This window comes from Plecotus auritus (assembly GCF_963455305.1).
Source record: "Plecotus auritus genome assembly, chromosome: 9".
Classification (NCBI taxonomy): Eukaryota; Metazoa; Chordata; class Mammalia; order Chiroptera; family Vespertilionidae; genus Plecotus; species Plecotus auritus.
In genome coordinates, this window is record NC_137783.1 from 64340401 (window position 1) to 64356326 (window position 15926).

Genomic DNA, 15926 nt, shown 5'->3' on the forward strand with positions numbered 1-15926 from the left:
TGGTCAATTAGCATATTCCCTCTTTATTAGATAGGACTAGAGGCCCAGCCTGCATCCTCTCCAATCTGGGACCCCTGTGGGATCAGGCCTAAACCGGCAGTCGGACATCCCCCTCACAATCCAGGACCACTGGCTCCTAACTGCTCACCTGCCTGCCTGCCTGATCACCCCCAACTTCCCCCCCTGCCAGCCAAGTTGCCCCCAACTGACCCCCCCCGCCAGCCTGGTTGCCCCCAACTGACCCCCCCCCGCCAGCATGGTTGCCCCTAACTCCCCCCCTCCGCCAGCCTGGTCGCCCCTCACTGCCTCCCTCTGCTGGCCTGGTTGCCCCTCACTGCCCCCTCTGCCCCGCCGGCCTGGTCACCCCTAACTGCTACCCCTGCCGGCCTGGTTGCCCCACGCAGCCTGCTGTTCGGTCGTTTGGTCACCCCTCACTGCCCGCCCCCCCGCCGGCCTGGTCACCCCACACAGCCTTCTGCTCAGTCGTTTGGTCATCCCTCACTAACCCCCCTGCCGGCCTGGTCACCTCACGCAGCCCACTGCTCTGTCATTTGGTCGTCCCTCACTAACCCTCCTGCCGGCCTGGTCGCCCCACACAGCCCGCACTGTCATTTGGTCGGCCCTCACTAACCCTTTGTGACATTATGTATGGACCTGGAGAACATTAAGTGAAATAAGCCAGTGAGAGAAAGACAGGTACCGTATGATTTCACTCATATGTGAAATCTAATAAACAAAATGAACTAACAAGCAAAATAGAGACAGATTTATAGATAGCAGGCTGACAGCTGTGGGGAGGGGGGGAGGGTGGTGCAAACAAAAGGAGAGAGAGAACTCATTGAAATGGACAACAGCGGCGACTGAGTAGAAGAGGCTATAGGGGGTATAAATTGTGATGGAAAAATAAAATAAAGGAAAAAAATTAAGTCTTAAATATAACAAAATTAAAACAACTAAAAGTTAATAAAATAATAATAAATACCTAACATTATTGAGCTCTTGCTATCCTAATAAGAGTAATATGTAAATTAACCATCACTCTGCTACACCCACAAGCCACACCCACCAGCCAATCCAGAACGAGTATGCAAATTAACCCAACCAAGGTGGCTGTGGCCACAGAGTGAGCAGGAGGCTTGGGTTTCCCCAGTAATGGAGGAAGCCAAGCTTTCCACACACCCTGGCCGACCTAGGCCTCCACTCAAGGCTACAAAGTTTCAATTACAGAAGATAAATAAATCCCAACAAAAATGGTGGCAGCCACAGAGCTGGCGAGAGCAGGAGGCTTGAGTTTCCCCCGGCAATGGAGGAAGCCAAGCTTTCTGCACACCCTGGCCGGCCTAGGCCTCCACTCAAGGCTACAAAGTTTCAATTATAGAAGATAAATAAATCCCAACAAAATTGACAGCAGCCACGGAGCTGGTGAGAGCAGGAGGCTTGAGTTGCCCCTGGCAATGGAGGAAGCCAAGCTTTCTGCACACCCTGGCCGGCCTAGCCCTCCACTCAAGGCTACAAAGTTTCAATTATAGAAGATAAATAAATCCCAGATACCAGGGCCTCTGCTTGGGTCACCAGGGGGCTTGGCCAGCCTGCAAACCACCACAGGACCCTCACCCAGGCCGCCCCACACCCCAAGGGAACACCCACCCTGATCCGGGACACTCTTCAGGGCAAACCAGCCGGCCCCCACCCGTGCACCAGGCCTCTATCCTATCTAATAAAAGAGTAATATGCAAATTGACCATCACTCCAACACACAAGATGGCTGCCCCTATGTGGTCAAAGATGGCTACCCTCATGTGGACACAAGATGGCCACCACAAGATGGCCAGCAGGGGAGGGAAGTTGGGAGGGACCAGGCCTGCAAGGGAGGGCTGTTGGGGGCGATCAAGCCTGCAGGGGAGGGCAGTTAGGGGTGACCAGGCCGGCAGAGGAGGGAAGTTGGGGGCGACCAGGCCTACAGGGAAGGGCAATTGGGGGGGACCCAGGCCTGAGGGGAGAGCAGTTGGGGGGGACCAGGCCTGCAGGGGAGGGCAGTTAGGGGCAATTGGGCTGGCAGGGGAGCAGTTAGGCATCAATCAGGCTGGCAGGGGAGTGGTTAGGGGGTGATCAGGCTGGCAGGCAGAAGCGGTTAGGGGCAATGAGGAAGGCAGGCAGGCGAGCAGTTGGGAGCCAGCAGTCCTAGATTGTGAGAGGGATGTCCGACTGCCCGTTTAGGCCCGATGGGATCGGGCCTAAATGGGCAATCCATCCTACTGGGATTGGGCCTAAACGGGCAGTGGGACATCCCTCGAGGGGTCCCAGATTGGAAAGGGTGCAGGCTGGGCTGAGGGACACCCCCCCACCATGCACGAATTTCGTGCACCGGGCCTCTAGGCATAAAATAATAATAAATACCTAATCTTAAAGCTCTTGCTATATCCCTTGCACCAAGCATTATGACCTTATTTAATGTTAACAACAACCCCATGAGGTATTCAGAGATGATACTCAAAATACTAAATAACCAATATCTCGTGGCTGCTACACCATTCAGGCATGTACTTCCTAATGTCAGCCTTGGAGATAGGTACTGTTATTATCACCACGTTGCTTTTTAAAAAGAAACAAACATAGAGAATTCAAGATATACAGCTAATACATGACAGAGATTGGCTTTTTAATTTCCTTGTTACAGAACCCTGGCTCTTAGTTACTATCCTATACTGCCTCTCAATATAAAAAATATAGCTGTATGGCTGGCCCTAGGATGGGCAGGATATCTTACACACACACACACACACACACCACATTACTATCTAAATTTTGATAGACTAAACAGTCTATCAAAATTTAAAACTATACATAGTAGAAGGCACAATACACCAAGTTAGAAGTCACTGGCTGAGAAAATATTATTTATGACACACTTAACAAGAATTCAGTCCTGGTTGATTTTGCTCAGTGGTTAGAACACTTGCCTGGAGACCAAAGTGTTGCAGGTTCGATGCCAGGTCAAGGGCTCGTACCTCGGTTGCAGGTCCGATCCCCAACCCCAGTCGGGGCACAAGCAGAGGCAACCAATCAATGTGTCTCTCTCGGGTCGATGTTTCCCTCTCTCTCTCTCTCTCTCTCTCTCTCTCTCTCTCTCTCTCTCTCTCTCTCTTCCTCTCTCCCTCCCTCCCTCCCTCTCCCCGTCCCCCCCTCACCCTCTCTGTCTCTTCCCTCCCTCCCCCCTCTTCCCTCCCTTCCACTCTAAAAATCAATGGCAAAATATCTTCAGGTGAGAATTTAAGAAAATAAAGAATTAAATTCAGACCACACATGACACTTTTCCTTATCAATAAGATAAAGGCAGGAACTCAAGCAGGAGCTGGTGGGCACCATGGCTAGGATCACCACCACTGAGGCAGTGAAATGCAAGACCCCAGTTCTGCAGCAGCAGGCCAATGATGCAGACAAGAGGGCCAAGCGCCTGCAGCGGGAAGTGGAGGGAGAAAGGCAGGCTGAAAACAGACTGAGGCTGAGGCAGCCTCCTTGAAGCGTAGGATCCAGCGGGTTGAAGAGGAGCTGGACCGTGCTCAAAGCACTGGCCACTGTCCTGCAAAAACTGGAGGAAGCTGCTGAAGAGAGCAAGAGATGTATGAAGGTTACTGAAAATCAAGCTGTAAAAGATGAAGAAAAGATGAAACTCCAGGAAATCCAACTCAAAAAAGCTAAGCACATCACAGAAGAGGCAGATAGAAAGTATAAAAAGGTGGCTCGTAAGTTGGTGATTATGGAGGGAGATTAGACCACACAAAGGAATGAGCTGCGCTGGCAGAGTCCCATTGCCAAGAGATAGATAAACAGATCAGACTGATGGACCAGAACCTGAAGTGTCTGAGTGCTGCTGAAGAAAAGTACTCTCAAAAAGAAGACAAATATGAGGAAGAGATCAAGATTCTTACTGATAAACTCAAGGACACAAAGACCCATGCTGAGTTTGCTGAGAGATCCGTAGCCAGACTGGAAAAGACAATTGATTATTTGGAAGATAAACTGAAATGCACCAAAGAGGAACACCCCTGTACACAAAGGAGGCTGGACCTGAATGAGATGTAGAGCACCCCAGTCCCGCCCTGCCACTGCTCCTCCCTCCGACCCTGACACCCCCTGAGACCAGCCTGCTTGAAGCTGACCTTTAAACTGAGGGCTGATCTTTAACTGGAAGGCTGCTTTCTCCTTTCACTGCCTCCCACCGCCTCCAACCTGTGTCTTTTTCACCAAATTGTCTCTGCCTCTCCTCAGAGATTTTGATTGGGCTAGCAGGGGTGGGCAAACTTTTTGACTCGAGGGCCACAATGGGTTCTTAAACTGGACCGGAGGGCCAGAACAAAAGCATGGATGGAGAGTTTGTGTGAACTAATATAAATTCAAAGTAAAGGAGCGGAGGGGAGAGCAAGAGAACCCTCCGCTCTTTCGGCTCCGCGGGCCGGATAGAACAGTCGAACGGGCCGGATCCGGCCCACGGGCCGTAGTTTGCCCACGGCTGGTTAGAGGCTGAGCACCTTTGGGAACATTTAAGGGAATGTGAGCACAATGCAAAGTGTCTTTAAAAGCATGTTGTGATGTACACATTTTGTAATTACCTTTTTTGTGGTTGATGTGGCAACCATTTGTAAAACATTCCAAATAATTCCACAGTTCTCAAGCAGCAGTCTAATCCCTGTCTCACTTTTAGGAGGTACTCTTTCAGTTTAGTCTATAGTGCCCTCTTCATAGAGGAGGGAAAGAAGTATGGGCCAGCCTCACTGAGAGCCACATAGAGCCCAGAGAACGACTCCACTATGGGGAATCATTGCTTTGTGCAGAGTGCTAGCCAAGTCGGAAAGGTGATTCCAGGAGTCAAAAAATAAGGTGATGTTTAGGTTTCAGCTTTTAAGGTATCTTTGGGCAATTTATTTTTTTCATCAGAAGTGATCAAACAAATTAAAATGGTGAGACCTCTGTCTGAGACCAAATCCGTGTCCCATCTCTAGCCTTTCCCTAGGGCTCCCAGAATGGAGCATGTGCTCCTTATGTCGAAGTGACCAGTCATTTGCTCTCCTGCCTCCCTGAATGGAAGAAAATGATGATTTCATCACTGACTTAGCCTCATGGAACTCATCCATCACCCTCTTCTGGGTCTGAAGCTGCTGTCTCTGTAAGTGCCATCTCATTGTGCTTTGTGTCAGTTAGTGCTGGAGAAATCTTGAATAGTTTATGTATAAAACTTTTTAAATTCTGTAACCAAAAAAGACCCCAAACAGCCACAGCAATCTTGAGAAAGAAGAACAAAGTTGGAGGGATCACAATACCAGATTTCAAGTTATACTACAAAGCCACTGTGCTCAAAACTGCCTAGTGCTGGCACAAGAACAGGCATATAAATCAATGGAACAGAACAAAGAACCCAGAAATTGACCCGGGCCACTATGCTCAATTAATATTTGACAAAGGAGGCAAGAGCATACAATGGAATCAAAACAGTCTCTTCCATAAATGGTGTTGGGGAAATTGGACAGATACATGCAAAATAAAAGAAACTGTCCAACTTACACCATACACAAGAATAAACTCAAAATGGATAATAAAAGACTTACATGTAAGTCTTGAAACCATAAAAATCTTAGAAGAAATCATAGGCACCAAAATATCAGACATATGTCGTAGCAGTATGTTTACAGATACATCTCCTAGGACAGTGGTCGGCAAACCGCGGCTTGGGAGCCACATGCGGCTCTTTGGCCCCTTGAGTGTTCTAACGCCACTTCTTCAAAATAGACTCGCCCAGGCCGAAAACCAACTTCTGCGCATGGGCCACGAAGTTTCAATCACACTGTACGTGCGCGCCTGCACGTGGTATTTTGTGGAAGAGCCACACTCAAGGGGCCAAGAGCCGCATGTGGTTCACGAGCTGTGGTTTGCCGACCACTGTCCTAGGGCAATGGAAACTAAGGAGAAAATAAACAAATGGGAGGGACTACTTAACAAGGTAAGATAATCCTGAACAACTTTCAGCAACAAATGACAACTTACTAGTAGATAAAATGGACAAATTCTCAAAAACCAACACAAAAAGAAATACATACATACATATATATTCCGCGCCACCCCATTCATTGGTCAGCGCACGTCATAGCAAGCGATTGAACTCCCCATCAGTCGAACTCCCAAGGGGACACTTTGCCACTTTGCATATTAGACTTTTATATATATACTAGAAGCCCAGTGCATGAAATTCATGCACTGGGCTGGGGGGGGGGGGTGTCCCTCACCCTGACCTGCACCCTCTCCAATCTGGGATCCCTCAGGATGTCAGCTGGCAGTTGGACATCCCTCTCGCAATCCAGGACCTCTGGCTCCTGACCGCTCACTTGCCAGCCTGCCCTAACCACTCTGCCTGACTACCTGATCCCCCTAACTGGCCTCCCCTGCTGCCCTGGTCGCTCCTATTAACTTTTTTTAAAAATTCTTATCCTCTTCACACACAATTGTATTTGACTTCCTTATTGGCTTCTCCCTGTCACACAATTTTTCTCTCTCCTTTAAGTAACACTTTTTCCTACTGACTCATCAATTATAAACTTTTCTTTCCTCGTTATTTCCTACTTCTGTTCCATCATCCTTCCCATCTTTCTCCTATCCTCCCTCCCTCCCCACATTCCTTCTTTTGTTTATCTTTACCCCTACCCTCCCTTCCCTTTTCCTTCCTTCCCACCTTAAATTTTTTTCTTCACTTCCTCCCTTGGACCTGCTTTGCTCCCTCCCCCATTTCTTCCTTCTTCCCATTCTCCTTTTAAGCTCTACCAACTCCCCTTTAAAAGTTTTCTTCCCTCCCACTTTCTCTCTCATCCACATTCTTCTCTACTTACTTCCACTGTTTTAATATCTATCTACCTGCCTAATTATTCACTATCATTTTATCTTTTTTCTTTTCTGACTCCTACTTTTAAAATCTGTCCCCAGTACACAACTATACTTGATTTTCATTATAGCTCCTAAAGTTCACTTATACATCCTCTTTCCTTCTTTAACTCTGCTCTCTACTGACTCCTTTATAAAGTTCTTCCCTCCCTCCTTTCCTTCTTAAAGCTTCTGTTGGGGAGGGAGGCGTTAACCCCCAGCCCAGGGCTCAGCCCCGGCCAAGTGTTTGCCGCCCCCCCTCTTCCCTGGCCTCCCCGCCACTGTCCTGCTCCCATTTCCTGCCCGGGACGCCCAGCCCAGCGAGGTTGGCCAAGGCCCGCACGGTCTAGGCACTGCTGCTGCAAAGCAGGAGCGCCTCCACCCAGAAGGCCTCGGACTGTCCTCCACTCCATCCCGAACCTGTGGGCACCTCCCCACCAACGGCCACCACCGCCCTCCTCCTGCGTCTGGGCGGTGCTCCCCCGCTCCGTGCCAGGTGCACCTGCTCTGCCCCCCTGCGGTCACCACCTCCTTCCTTTCTTATCCCCTCCTATCATATCCTACCCAACCCCGGGCCTTGCAGCTGCCTAAGTAGAGGGCGGGGACGCAGCCTGCTGATCCTGTTGTGATTTGACGCTATAATGGACAAATTTGCATATTCCTCTATTATTAGATTAGACTAGAGGCCCGGCGCACAAAATTCATGCATAGGGAGGGTCCCCTCAGCCGAGCCTGCACCCTCTCCAATCCAGGACCCCTCGGGGGATGTCCGACTGCCGGTTTAGGCCCAATCCAGGGGATCGGGCCTAAATTGGCAGTCAGACATCCCTCTCACAATCCTGGACTGCTGACTCCTAACTGCTCACCTACCTGCCTGCCTGGTCGCCCCTAACTGCCCCTCCCGCAGGCCTGATCGCCTCTCACTGCCTCTGTGTACCGGCCTGATAGCCCCCAACTGCCCCCCCTACCGGCCTGGTCACCCGCAACTGCCCCCCCCTACCGGCATGGTCACCCCTAACTGCCCCACCCTGCCAGCCTGGTTGCCCCAATTGCCCCCCCATGGGCCTAGTCGCCCCTCACTGCCCCCCCTGCCAACCTAATCTCCTCCATCTTCCCCCCTCTGCTGGCCTGGTTGCTCCTAACTGCCCCCCCCTTGTTGACCTAGTCGACCCCAAATGCCCCCCCTGCTGGCCTGGGTCATCCCCAACTGCCCCCCCTGCTGGTCTGGTCAACCCCAACTCCCCCCCCTGCTGGTCTGATTGCCCCTCACGGCGCCCCCCGCAGGCCAGTCACCCCACGCAGCCTGCTTGTTCAATCATTTGGTTGTCCCTCACTAACACCCCCCCGAGCCAATATTTATTTTGAAAATCAAATCTGTTATTAAAAACTTCTCACAAAGTAAACTCCAGAACCAAAAGGTTTCATTGGTGAATTCTTTTAAACATTTAAGGAAGAAGTAATATCAATTGTACATAAAATCTTGTAAAGTGCAAAAACAGGAAAACATTTCTCAACTCATTTATAAATCTAGCATAACTATGATACCAAAATATGACAAGAACACAAAAAAAGAAAAATTATAGAGCAATCTTGCTTATGAACATAAATGCACAAAACCCACTCTGGCCGAGTGGCTCAGTTGATTGGAGCACTGTCCCATACACCAAAAGGTTGTGAGTTCAAATCCTGGTCATGGCACATACCTAGATTGTGAGTTTGATCCCCAGTTGAGGCCCACACGGGAGACAACCCATCTGTGTTTCTCTCTCGCATCAATGTTTCTTTCTTTCTCTCCCTCTCTCTCCCTGTCTTTCTTCCTCTTTCTCTGTAAAATCAATAGAAACATATCCTTGAGTGAGGATTAAATAAATAAAATTTCAAATTCTTTTTGAAAATTATGAATTTCAAAAAACACACACCACTAAATGAACTAGTGGGAAATCAATTCTAATGACACTTAAAAAGAAAATACAGTAAAACCTCGATATAATAGACTAATTCGCGCAAGGGGGTGTCCATTAAAGCCGAAAGTCCACTATATAATAAAGTAGGTTTTCCAAATGCGTATGTTAAAAAACTGACAAATTAGTATACATGTTTTTACTTATGTAGACACATTTGTGTAATTAAAATTATGTATGAAAAGTTTAATTTCATAGAAAAGTTTTCTATATGTATTACTGTAATTTTAAATTTATACTAAATAGGTCTAGTAAATGCATACATTCACCAATCACTGTGAGTAAACAAATGTACAAACGGGGCATGGCTTAGCAAAAATCAGAACATCTGCACACCTTAAAACTGCTGCAGAAAATCACACCACATGATAACAGAATCTATTATTTGCGCCAATGTGGTATCATCATGTGCTAATCATCTGCTGAACACTGCTTATGAACAGTGATTCACGGATTTAAATATGTAGACTATCATTGTAGATATATTTATTTATGTCAGCAAAATCACTACAGTGTTTTTTCCAACATATGACCTATTCACTACAATTTTTAAAAAATAACAGTGAATTAATAACAAAAAATAACCTAATTTAATTATAAGCTAATCTTGGTTAAAATCATTTTTAAATTAACAGGGTGTTAATTTTCACATGACATACGGACTAGAAATTTTGTCCTTTAAATCTGAAGTCTGTTAAGTCGAGGTCCGCAAAATTAAGGTTTTACTGTACATCAAAACCAAGTGAATTCCTTTTGGGAATGAAAAGGTGGTTTAATACTTGAAAATCACAAAATGCAATCTACCACACTAACAGAAAATATGTAACAGAAAAATAATAATAATAATCTGATCATTTCAATAGATGTAGAGAAAGCATCCTATCTAATAAAAGAGTAATATGCAAATTTACCATCACTCCGCTACACCCACAAGCCACGCCCACCAGCCAATTAGGAGCGAGTATGCAAATTAACCCAACCAAGATGGCTGTGGCCTCGGAGAGAGCAGGAGGCTTGGGTTTCCCCAGCAATGGAGGAAGCCAAGCTTTCCGCATGCCCTGGCCGCCCCAGGCCTCCACTCAAGGCTACAAAGTTTCAATTATAGAAGATAAATAAATCCCAACAAAAATGGTTGCAGCCATGGAGCAAGCAGGAGGCTTGGCTCCGCTCCAGGCTACAAAGTTTCAATTGTAGAAGTTAAATAAATCCCACATACCAGGTCCTACGCTTGGGTCACCAGGGGGCGTGGCCAGCCTGCAAACCACCACAAGACCCTCGCCCAGGCCGCCCCACGCCCCAAGGGAACACCCACCCTGACCCAGGACACTCTTCAGGGCAAACCAGCTGGCCCCCACCCGTGCACCAGGCCTCTATCCTATCTAATAAAAGAATAATATGCAAACTGACCATCACTCCAACACACAAGATGGCTGCCCCTATGTGGTCAAAGATCCTGCCCCCCATGTGGACACAAGATGGCCACCACAAGATGGCCACCACAAGATGGCCACTACAAGATGGCCAGCAGGGGAGGGCAGTTGGGAGGGACCAGGCCTGCAAAGGAGGGCAGTTGTGGGCGATCAGGCCAGCAGGGGAGGGCAGTTGTGAGGGACCAGGCCTGCAAGGGAGGGCAGTTGGGGCGATCAAGTCTGCAGGGGAGGGCAGTTAGGGATGACCAGGCCGGCAGGGGAGGGAAGTTGGGGGCGAGCAGGCCTGCAGGGAAGGCAGTTAGGCATCAAACAGGCTGGCAGGGGAGCAGTTAGGCATCAATCAGGCTGGCAGGGGAGTGGTTAGGGGTGATCAGGCTGGCAGGCAGAAGCAGTTAGGGGCAATGAGGAAGGCAGGCAGGTGAGCAGTTGGGAGCCAGCAGTCCTAGATTGTGAGAGGGATGTCCCTCGAGGGGTCCCAGATTGGAGATGATGCATGCTGGGCTGAGGGACACACCACCCATGCACGAATTTCGTGCACCAGGCCTCTAGTTTAATAATAATTAACATCAACTCACAACAAAAATTCAGCAAATGAAATAAAGGGAACTTCCTTAATCTGATGAAAGATGTATATTAACCCCTACCTCTCCCCCACCCCTCTCACACACAGATAAACGTTAATGGTAACTATTAAAACTCTCCTGAAATTCTATCCTTATTTCAATTCAACATTATGTTAGGGGTCCTAACCAAAATGGGGAAATGGAGACTTTGCAAATGGTATGATTGTATAGTACATATTCAGAAATTCCAAAAACATGCACAAGCAAATTATTAGACTAATAAGTGAATTTACCAAGGTCACTGGAAAAATGGGTCAAAATATAAAAATCAAATATATTTGCATATACAACAAAAACTTAAAAAACAAAACATAAAAGTATCATTTATAACAACTCAAATAGCTAAAAATAAATTAGATATGTGTAAAATTATACAGAAAAATACAAAACATCAGTTAAGAGTATTTCTAAAATACCAAATAAATAGAACAAGTATTGGCATACACCATGAATTGGAAGACTCGCTACAGCAAGCATGTCAATTTGTCAGTGTTATCCCATTCAATAAATGCAGTGTTATCCCATTCAAAATCCCTGTAGGTTTTTTTGCAGAAGTTTATTCTAATATTTAAATAAATTTTAAAAAGGCAAATTAAGCAAATCTTAGAAAAGAACAAATATGGAAGACTTACACTACCAGATGTCAATACTTATAAAGCTACAGTAATTAAAACAGTGTAGCACTGACATAAGGATAAACAAAGAGACCAATGAACTAAAAGAAAGTCAAGAAATATATAAACATTTATGACAAAAATAACCCTGAAGTATAGGGGCGGAAATATGAGTTTTCAAAAAAGAAAAAAATTAATCTTGACCGCTACCTCGCACCATGCACAGGAATAATTTCCAGATGGCTTTGAGGCTCTAAATATGAAGGTTAAAAAACAAATATTTTTAAAGAAAACACTGGATTATATCTTCATGACTTTAGGAAAAACAAATATTTCACAGAGTTCAAAAAAGTGCTAACAATAAAGAAAAAATACTATATTGGACTGTATTAAAATTGTAAACTTCTACAATTTAAAAAGTAACCCTGATATACATACACATAAGTGTATGTGTGTGACACACACACAGGCATATCTCACTTTAGTTTGCTTCACAGATATTGTATTTTTTACAAATTGAAGGCAAGACCCTCTACCAGCCAACAGATTAGAACTCACTTTATTGTGGTGGTCTGGAACCTAACCAGCAGTATCTCTGAGGTATGCCTGTATATAATGGATTTATATCCAAAATATATGAAAGATTTCTACAAACCAGTGAAAAGAAAAACATACAAGCCCAACAAAAGGCACTTCACAAAAGAAGATCTCCTAATGGTAAATAAACATAAGTGAATTGTTCTATGAGTAGTTATCACAAAACACATGACAAAAATCTCAGTACAATACTACACCATACCCCCACCAGAATATCAAAAATGCAACAGACAGACAATGCCAGGGATTGACTAGGAAGTGGAGTTTCTGGAATGCTAATTTACTACCAGTGAGTGTAAACTGGTAAAACCACTTTGATCTCTCTCTATATATGTATATTTAGATGACATATATAGTCTATAATCCAGGGTTTCCCCTCCTACATATTTTATCAAGAGAAATACATAAATGTTCAACAAAAACCATGTAGCAAAATCTTCAAAGCAGTAGTAGCCCAAAACTGGAAACAACCTAAAGGCCCATAACAACAGGATAAAATACTAAGTTGTAGTACATTCACACAAAGGAATGTTATATAATAAAAATTGAACAAACTAAAAATAACTATATACATAATATTTATTCAAAGAAGCCAGACATGAAATAGACATGTTTATAATTGCACTTATATGGAATTCAAGAATAGGCAAACTGCCCCGCCAGTGCAGCTCAGTGGTTGAGCATCGATCCATGAACCAAGAGGTCGCAGGTTCAATTCCCAGTCAGGGCACATGCCCAGGTTGTGAGCTCGATTATCAGTAGGCAGCATGCAGGAGGCAGCCAATCGATGATGTTTCTCTCTCATCGATGTTTCTATCTCTCTATTCCACTCCCTTCTTCTCTTTCTAAAAATCAATAAAAACATATTTAAAAAATAAATATATAAATAGTGGTGGTGCCTCTGGTGGGGGTTGAGAGAATGACTGAAAAGCACAGGAAACATGTAAATGATTGTTAAATAAATATACACAAATTTTCAAAATTCCCTGTGCTGTATGAAAATGATTTATGCATTTTACTCTATGTAAATTATATCTCAACAAAACACTGTATTTAAACAAAAAAATAGCCTAGATCCTAGATAAGTGCTATGCAATGAAGTCAGTCTATAAAGTGTTTGTTAGGATCTATGATAAGATAAGGAGCTTGCACCACAATGCATTTCCTTGCTATGAAAACAGTGTTTACTGTACTAAATAGTGGGCTGAAATAAGCTGTGTTATTAGTGACGCCATTTGACTTACATTCCCCTGAAAGCTCATTACCTCCACCTGGGCTGGAAGGAGCACTGTCGTAGAGAACAAGCCAACTGTGGTGGTGGTTGAAGGGGAGAGGGAGCGAATGGAAGGCCACAGAGATGACAGACATGAGGGTCAGGAAAGGCCTTTGGTGAGAAGCAATGGAGAGACCAAGGAAAATGAGAATATTTTAAAGTTAATGATATTCATTTAGACTACTTTAGGGGGAAAAAGGAGAAAGAAAAAAAAAACAGAGAAAGTGAGACGATTTAAATAAAAATAAGATGGCAGAATGAAGTCCCAGTATATCAATAAATGCAAACATTAAGGGACTAAACTTACAGGTTAAAAGAAAAAGCCTGCATTTTTTTTTAAATAATAACCTATTTGCTATGTGTCAGAAAGTTTTACAACAAAAGGCTAGAAAATATAAATAAAACTGGTGAAATATACTGTTATCAGAAAAAAGAGGCCTTAAGACAAAAAGCACAATGAGTAACTAAAGATGGTGAACTAAGAAATGTTAGGTACTAAGTGGCTTATTGCTGCCATCTGCTGGACACAATGTTCATTTCTACTTCAATCAGTCACTTTAGAAAGTCCTAGTAATAAGAAAGCATATAAGGCCCTAAATCATACTCTTTTCTTAACTTCCTTTATCTAATAGGATAGAAAAGAGTCTCTCTGAATTAAATCTGTATCCTCTCTATGTTTGTGAAACTTAAGCCTTTGGTAACGATGCTTATTTTTTTCCAAGTTACAGGTTTATCTATATCATAAAAACCAAGTGGTCGTAACGCCATGACGACCAAAGACCAGTCACCAGGAGGCTGCGTGTGCAGCGAGGCGTGCGCGGCTGGGTGGGCTTCATGCGCAGCGAGGCACACACAGGTAGGCAGGGACTTGACTCTGGGTTCCACAGCGCGCCGGGACTCGGGGGAGTCCCGCGGCGCCGGCAGGACTCAGGGGTCCCAGGTCTCGCGTGATTTCCCACGCTGGGTCATTAGTATGAGTATAAAGAATTACATTGCCTGGCCCTGGACGGCATGGTACAGTAATTAGAGTGTCGGCCTGCGCATCACACATACCTGGGTTGCAGGTTCGAACCCCAGCCCCAGCTGGGGGGTGTGCAGGAGACAATCAATCAATGTCTGTCTCTCTCTCTCTCTCTTCTTGACCCCCTCTCTCTCTTACCTCCCCTCCTCCTTTCACTCTCTCTGAAAATCAATGGGAAAAAATATATACCCTCTAGTGAGGATTAACAACAAAATTACATTGCCTGAAATCTACCTGGAATTTAGTATATGCACAAAGCCTACCAATTTCCTATACACCTACTGGAAAACCATATATTTACTAGTATATACTGAGTAAGTACAATGAGTCACTTTAAATATACCAACTACACTTTACTCATAGAGCATATCATACACATTACTTGCAATGTTTCTTAAAATTTGCATGTAGAGATGAATAGCAGGTCTTCTAGTACTCATCCATATCTGGTTTCATTGCCTTTCAGACAACAGGAAAATTTCTTAGTACATAACACTAGTTTGGCTCAATAGTTTTACGTGAAAGTTCTATGTGCCATCTGCAGGCCAAAGCAAGTAATTGCACATTTCCAGCTGTGGGCAAACTACGGCCCACGGGCCGGATCCGGCCCGTTCGGCTGTTCTATCCGGCCCGCGGAGCCGAAAGAGCGGAGGGTTCTCTTGCTCTCCCCTCCGCTCCTTTACTTTGAATTTATATTAGTTCACACAAACACTCCATCCATGCTTTTGTTCTGGCCCTCCGGTCCAGTTTAAGAACCCATTGTGGCCCTCGAGTCAAAAAGTTTGCCCACCCCTGTTTTAGACCCTTAGGCATTCTTCCTCTACCACAATGACAAGACAGAACCTCAAAAGGAGATGGTAAAGTCCCAAGGTTAAGACAGCTTAAAACACTTAAGACAGCTACTCAAGAGTTGTTCATACCTACAACTGACTTTGTAAGAATAAAAAATAATTTTTTTATTGCATTAAGCCCTGAGAGTTGGCTCTTAATGTTACCTGAGCCTAGGGTTTCTCAACAGAAGCACTACTGACATCTTGGATAGGATATACCTTTGCTGTGGGTGCTGTTCTGTGCGTTAGCAGCGGTCGCCAACTGGTGGTCCGCGGACCACTGATGGTCCGTGAGGTCTGAAAGAAAGGTGACCGCTGCACTACGGAACATTAAGCAGCATTCCTGGTGTCTACCCTCGATTTTTTGATCAGCTGCCTCCTGCACGACCCCCACTTTGTGAGAACCGAAAATGTCTCGACATTGCCCTCCCCCACACTTTGAGAAGCATTAGCCTAGCTTGATGTCTCTATGTAGGTATGTATTACAAAGGTGTGTATGAAAGCATATTTAATTCACATGTCACATGACACAAATATATGCTTTACTGTGTATAAAGATCAGATGTATTACAGGCCCTTAACATATATAAATTTCCATTCTCAAACTTGGAGAGTTAATTCAGTACCTTAAAAATAACACAGTCAGAATCACAAGTCTCTCTGCAGTAAGA

At 45.1% G+C, this 15926-nt stretch overlaps 1 protein-coding gene and 1 pseudogene across 11 annotated transcripts in view; one reads left to right on the forward strand and one right to left on the reverse strand.

Annotated features, from left to right (window-relative positions):
• The window catches only part of CCSER2 (coiled-coil serine rich protein 2), a 232450-nt gene that overhangs the window by 167773 nt on the left and 48751 nt on the right, over nt 1-15926 (reverse strand). The gene's annotated exons all lie outside the window — the stretch shown is intronic.
• LOC308257729 lies at nt 3365-4083 on the forward strand (annotated as a pseudogene). The gene has a single exon. The product of its transcript is annotated as an uncharacterized misc_RNA (transcript).